The following is a 6,836-nucleotide window of genomic DNA, read 5'->3' as shown; positions in this document are numbered from 1 at the left end:
ACTTTTACAGTGGAGAGGAAAATGGGGAGGGTAGTGGGTTGTTTGAACCTACTCTCTTTGAAACTGGTTTAAAGATGAAAGAATCCCCACACTCACACAACAGGCACATACACACACACAGACACACACGTACTAACTCAGTAATATAAAGAATTCTATTTTACCCAATAGAGAGGGAAGGGGGACAGGAGGGGTGATAAAAGGGAGAATGAACCAAGTGAAAGAGTGGTCAGACACAAAAGACACTTTTGAGGATGTATAAGATAAAAATAGAGAGAAGAATAAATAGAAGAAAAATAGGGAACTATATAGCAAACATAACTGGATAAATGGGATGAACTCACAAAAAAAGATATGGATAATACATTGGATTAGAAAGCAGAATCTAAATATATGTTGTTTAGAAGAGATACACTTGAGAGACATGAAAACACAGTTAAAATAAAGAGCTGGAATAGAATGTTTCAGCTGAAATATAAAAACACCAATATGACAGTAAAGGAAAATAATAAATGTTTTAGGGTTTGTGGCAAAATTTTGATTCTTATGCATTGCTGGTGGAGTTGTGACTTAATTCGACCACTTTGAAGGTAATTTGGAAATATGCCCAAAGGGCTTTAAAAGAATGCATACTCTTGCATCCAGAAATACCACTACTAGGTTTATACCCTAGAGAGATAATAATGAAAAATGTTTGCTAAAATATTCATAGCCATGCTCTCTGTGTGTCCCTCAATTGGGGAATGGATGAATAAATTGTGGTATATAATGGTGATGATGAAGGAATGATGAACTGGAGGATTTCTATATGAACTGGAAGAATCTCCAGGTACTGATGCAGAGTGAAATGAGCATTATACATTATACACATTATATATTATACAGAGAAAGTGAAACATTGGGGAACAATAATTTGTAATGGACTTTGCTAATACAAAACAATTTCAAGGGACTTATCAGAAAGAATGCTATCCATATCGAGAGAAAGAACTGTGGGAGTAGAAACACAGAAGAAAAACAAATGACAGCATTTGTTTATATAGATATATAATTTGGGGTTTTGGTTTTAAAAGATTGTTTGATTGAAAATGAAGAGAAAAGGCAGGACCATAACAGTCACGATCCTAGATAATACAAGAGCAACAACTGAACAAATTAAAAGAGATAATCAGAGAAACAATATTTTGATATTTGGGGGACGGCTGAATAGTTGTGCCATATGATTGTGATGGAATACTGTTGTGCTTTAAGAAATGAAAAAAGGAGTGTTGTTAAAAAACAAAACAAAACTTGGAAACACATATGAACTCATGAAAAGTGAAGTGAAAAGAATAGAAAGGTTATTATGCCCATTAACAGTGATGTTGTAATGATGATCAAGTGTGAAACACTTGGCTACTTTGAGTAGCACAATGGTCCAAGACAATTCAAAAGGAATGGTTGGAAATTTTTTCACACTTACAGAAAAAATAAATGAGGAAATCTGAATGCAAAAAAAAAATATTTGAATGGGGGCAGGTTGTTAAAGACTTTAAAAGCCAAACAGATAAGTTTATATTATATCCTGGAGAAATAGAAAATCAGTGGAGATAATTAAATATAGCTGCAATGTGGTCAGAAGTTTACTTTGCAAGGATAACTTTGGCAGTTGAGTGGAGAATAGAATGAAGTGGGTAGATATTTCATTCAGGGAGAACATTCAGAAGACCATTGCAATAGTCCTGATATGAGGTGATAAAGGCCTGCACTGATGAGGGTGGTAATGTCCAAGGAAATAGAAATAGAAAATTAATGTGTTTAATAATTGTTGTACATTTAAAGTGTACATTCCAAGTATTCTAATAAGTATAAGCCTTTTACCAAGGTCACAATATAAAATCCATACCCTCAAATAGGAAATGGTAGCTGGAAAATTCCTTAGAGATTATCTAGCCTAACAACTTCATTTGAATGAGGGAATTTTAGGTAAAGAGAATTTAAGTAAATTACCCAGTATTGCACTGCAAGGCAGTAATCAGCAGAAGCAGACATGAAAATCCAGAACTCTTTTCATAAAACTGAATTGCCAAAGGTATTTTAGATAGGAAAAAAATTAAGTGATAGCGTTTTTTCTACTTGCTAAGCAATAATTTTTACTTTCTGTAAATGCTCATTTGCAAGACCATTAAGGTGGTTCAAGCCTCACTATTGCTTATTACAAAACTACAGATCTGGTTTAAACTTTTGCAAGTCTTTTCCTTTAACTTGCTCAGTTTGTGGGTTCTATAGTTCACTGAGTTGAAAGTCTGCACTGTGGGATACTGTACAGTAATTCTTTTTTATAGACATGTAATTTATTTCGTACCTTAATAAGAATACATAGTCTTTTTCTAGTTTCCTAACATTTCTTAAAAACTCACTTACAAATTTTCTTTCTCTCTTGAATTTGTCCCTTACCTAGTCAGAAGGCAAGCAATATAATACTCATTATACATATGAAGTCATGCCAAATAGACTGCTTTTTAGTTTACCCAGAAATTTTTGCTTAATGGTGAATTCTTGTTACAAAAGCTGGGATCATTTGGTTTATGAATCACTAGATGACTATGGTCAATTTTTTTTTGGATATTGTGTACCTAATATATTCTATAGATCCATCACTCTATTTCTTAACCCGTATTAGATTGCTTTTATGATTACCACTTTGTAGTATATTTTGAGTTATGGTATTTTGAAGCCACTTTTCACATTTTTTCATTGATTCTCTTGATACCTGGTTCTTTTGTTCTTCCACAAGAATATTGCTATTTACCTAGCTTTCTAATATGGTTTGTGGCAGAGTTAAATTATAAGAAAATGCAAGCAAGGGACAGAAAGCTGAGAATGAAGCATCTGTCAGTCAAATAAAGATTCCATTTGGAATGTGACCCAGAAAAGCAGTTTGGAGCCAAGCCAACGGTGACTGTTTGGGAGGCTTTTGGCTTTTGGCTTTTGGCTTTTGCTGGCTGGCTGGCTGATTTGAAGGAAGAAGAAGAAAGACAGTTGTCCTCATATCTCTCTGACTGACTCTGTTTCACAATTGTGACTGATTGCCTTTTCTGTCAATATCCTCCAACCCAACACTCTCTATAGAGGATAGGGAAATCCTACCCCTCTCACCTTATCCTCTACCCTTGTCCTGTCTTCCCCAAATAAACCCTTACTTGAGAATAAAAGAGAAAAGAGTGATTTAAGGGAGACCAAAGAAAGGGGGAAGGGGGAAGCTGAAAGGCTTCTGAAGAGGGAGGAATAGGGAGGAGGGTAGACAAAATTTGATCCATTAGTCATCTAGTATCAATCAAATATTCCCTCAAATTAACATCTATTACAGAATTTGATTGGTAGGATCCTGAATAAGTGAATTAATTTAAATAGCATTATCATTATTTTTATATTGTTCTGGAATCAGTTCAAATAATTCTTCCCAAGTTTTGCTTTGTTTTGTTTTTGCCCCTGAAACCATCCCTGTCATTATTTCTTATACCACAAGACATCACTATTATATGCCACAACTTGTTCAACCATTCCCCAACTGATGAATATCCCTTCAATTTCTAATTCTTCACCAACACAAAAAGGGCTACTTTGTTTTGTGTAAACAAAGGTCTTTTTTTTCCTTTCCATATCTTTGGGGTACAGACTTAGTAGTAATAATGTTGGGTCATAGGGTATGCATAGTTTTGTACTTTAGGTATTGTTCCAAAATGTTCTTCAAAATGGTTAGATGAATTCACAACTCCAACAAAAATTTATGAATGCATTTAATTTCCCTCATCCCCTTCAGCATTTGTAGTTTCTGACGCTGCAAGGTAGTACCTCTAAGTTGTTTTCATTTTATTTCTCTAATCAATAGTAATTTCAAATATTTTTATGACTATATATTACTTTGATGTCTTCTTCTGAAAACTGCCTTTTTATATCATTTGACATTTATCAGTTAGATAATGGCTCTCTCTCTCTCTCACTCACACACACACACACACACACACACACACACACACACACACACACACATAGACTTTGACCCAATTCCTTATACATTTAAGAAAAGAGGTCTTTATAGAAAACCTGCTATAATTTTTCTGGATATATTTTCATTGTGCATGGTACATATTATCAAAAGGTAGTTTCCCTATTATCTCTTTTAATTATGTTTATTTTTGCTTTTGTTTTGTCCAAGGTCATGATTGCTCCTCCTGTCTTTTTTACTTCTACCAAAGCATAATAACTTCTGCTCAAGCTCCTTATTTTAACACTTTGTGTGTGCTTTTTTCTCTGTTTCAAGTGTGTTTCTTGTCAACGTATTTTGAGATTTTAGTTTCTGATTTTTAATTTGTTTTTATGTGATCTCATCTCATTAACATTCAGTTATGATTATCATGTATTTCCCTCCATCCTATTTTCTTCTACTTAACCTTCTCTTTTTCTTATCCCGTACCTTGCAAAAGTCTCTTTTGCTTCTTTCTAGTTCTTCCTTTAATCTGTCCTTCCTTTCATCATCTTCCAATTTTTTTAATCTCTGTCCACTTTTTTATCCCCTCTATATGGTAAAGTAGATTTCTATACTCAACTGAGTATATCACTCTTTGAAACAATCACAGTGAGAGTGATATTTAAACATTGTGTACCATCTCTATTTCCCTCTTTATTTTAAGAGCTTTTCCTTGCATTCTTTTTATGTGAGAAAAATTCTGTCCTACCTCTCCCTTCCCTCTTCCCCCACTGCATCCCTTTTACTCATTGCTTCATTTATTTTTTTGTTTATTCTAACATATTTATATCATACATTTGTGTTTTTCCTATGTGAACTGCTTCTAATTTCCCTAATAACAAAACAAATTTTAAGTATTACTTGTATAATCTAATGATATAGTCATACCTTTATTGCAACTTATGATTTCTATTTCATGTTTATCTTTTTATGCTTCTCTTGAGTTTTGTGTTTCTCAAATTTTATGTTCAACTCTGATCTTTTAATCAGGAATTCTTTAAAGTTTTCTATATCATTAATTATCCACTTCATGCACACAAACACACACACACATGAACTCACACATAGGATTTGCTAGATAGGTTATTCTTGATATAATCTTAGCTCCTTTACCTTAGCTTTCTTTACCTTCCAGAATATCATATTCCAAACCATCTGCTCCTTTGACATGGAAACCACTAAATCCTGTGTGACCCTGACTCGGTTTCACAATATCTGAATGGTTTCTTTGTGACTGCTTACAATATATTTTACTTGATCAGAGAGGTCTGGAATTCAGTTACAATATTCTTGGGCATTTTCTTTTGGAATTTCTTTTGTGTGATGATCAATAGATTATTTCCAATTTCTATCTTACCATCTAGTTCTATGATATGTGGGCACTGTTCTTTGGTAATTTCTTGGATTTGGTAATTTTTTAAATCCTTAATTTGGTAATTTTTTAAATCCTAAATTTCAGTCACTCCAATAATTCTTTAATTATTTCTCCATTTGTTTTCTAGATCAGTTGTTTTCCAATGAGATATTTCTTTTCTCTTCTATTTTTCATTCCTTTGAAAGTTATTTTATTGATTTTTGTATCTCTTAGAATAATTAGCTTTCACTCACTCAGCTCTAATTTTAAGGAAATATTATGTTCCATCTTTCTCACCTGCCTAATTCTGATTTTCAAGGAGAATTTATTCTTCAGTGAGTTTTTGAACTTTTTTTTCCATTTGATCTAGTCTGTTCTTTCTAATAAGTTCTTTTCTTCAGTATTTTTGTGCCTCTTTTATCAAGTTGTTATTTCTCTTTTTATAATATTCTTGCACTAATCTCATTTTTTTCCTTTTTGAAATTATTCTTTTTCAGATTATATTCTCTTCTTTACTCCTGTATCACATCCTTCCCAAAAGGCAGGTAATATGATATAGGTTGTACATATATTATCATGTAATGTACATGTCCATATTCATCATGTTGTGAAGCAAGGCATATAATGCTTAAACTAAAGTAAAATTCATGAAGGCATTCTTATCCTCTCCTCCCAATTTTTCCATACCATTCTTATCTCTTTCTTTAGCCCTTCTAGGAATGCTTACTGGGTACATAGTTTTTTGAGACTTTGTAGCTATTTTCATTTTCCTGTCTTCTGAGTTTATGTCTTAGTCTTCCCTGATACCCCAGTAGCTTTCAACGGTCAAGTTCTTTTCTGATTGTTGTTTGCTCATTTCTCAAGTCACTTACTTGATTTTATGTTAAAGTTGGACTATTCTCAATTGGGATTGGGGAAATATTATACTAAGCTTTAATCCTTTTTTTGGTGCTGCTATTTTCAGACCTAGTTCTGAATGTCTACTAGTTTTGGTACCTCCAAGATGATATGATCCAGAGAGAATTTTTGTCATGCCTTTCATGGTCTACATTCTTGTCTTTACCCAGTAAATGCCCCTACTCCTCTACAACTATAAGCATTACCATTTATCTAGGCCCTGGAAATTTTTCCATGTCCCTTGTTCTCCTGCAGGTGCAAATGCTAAGTCTTTTCTTTTCCTTGGCATTGGAACCTGTGTCCTTGATCCCTTGTGACCAAAAAGTGGTAAATTTGCTTCTGCCACTAGAATAATTTTATTGTTCAATTCCTCCTGTGATTCATTTCTTTTCCAGTAAAAATTCCAGAATGCTATGCCATTTGGTATCTTTATATTTAATGTTGATATAATACCTTTTTACCAAAATGTAGTTTCCATATTACTTTTAGTTATATTTTCCTTTTGCTTTATTGATACCATAAAATTTCAGCTAAATCATTATAGATACTATTTTAATTTAACTGTATTTCAAGTGT

Source organism: Monodelphis domestica, chromosome 4, assembly GCF_027887165.1.
Source record: "Monodelphis domestica isolate mMonDom1 chromosome 4, mMonDom1.pri, whole genome shotgun sequence".
NCBI lineage: Eukaryota > Metazoa > Chordata > Mammalia > Didelphimorphia > Didelphidae > Monodelphis > Monodelphis domestica.
The sequence above is the reverse complement of the archived record's forward strand: the minus strand, read 5'-3'. Positions refer to the sequence as shown.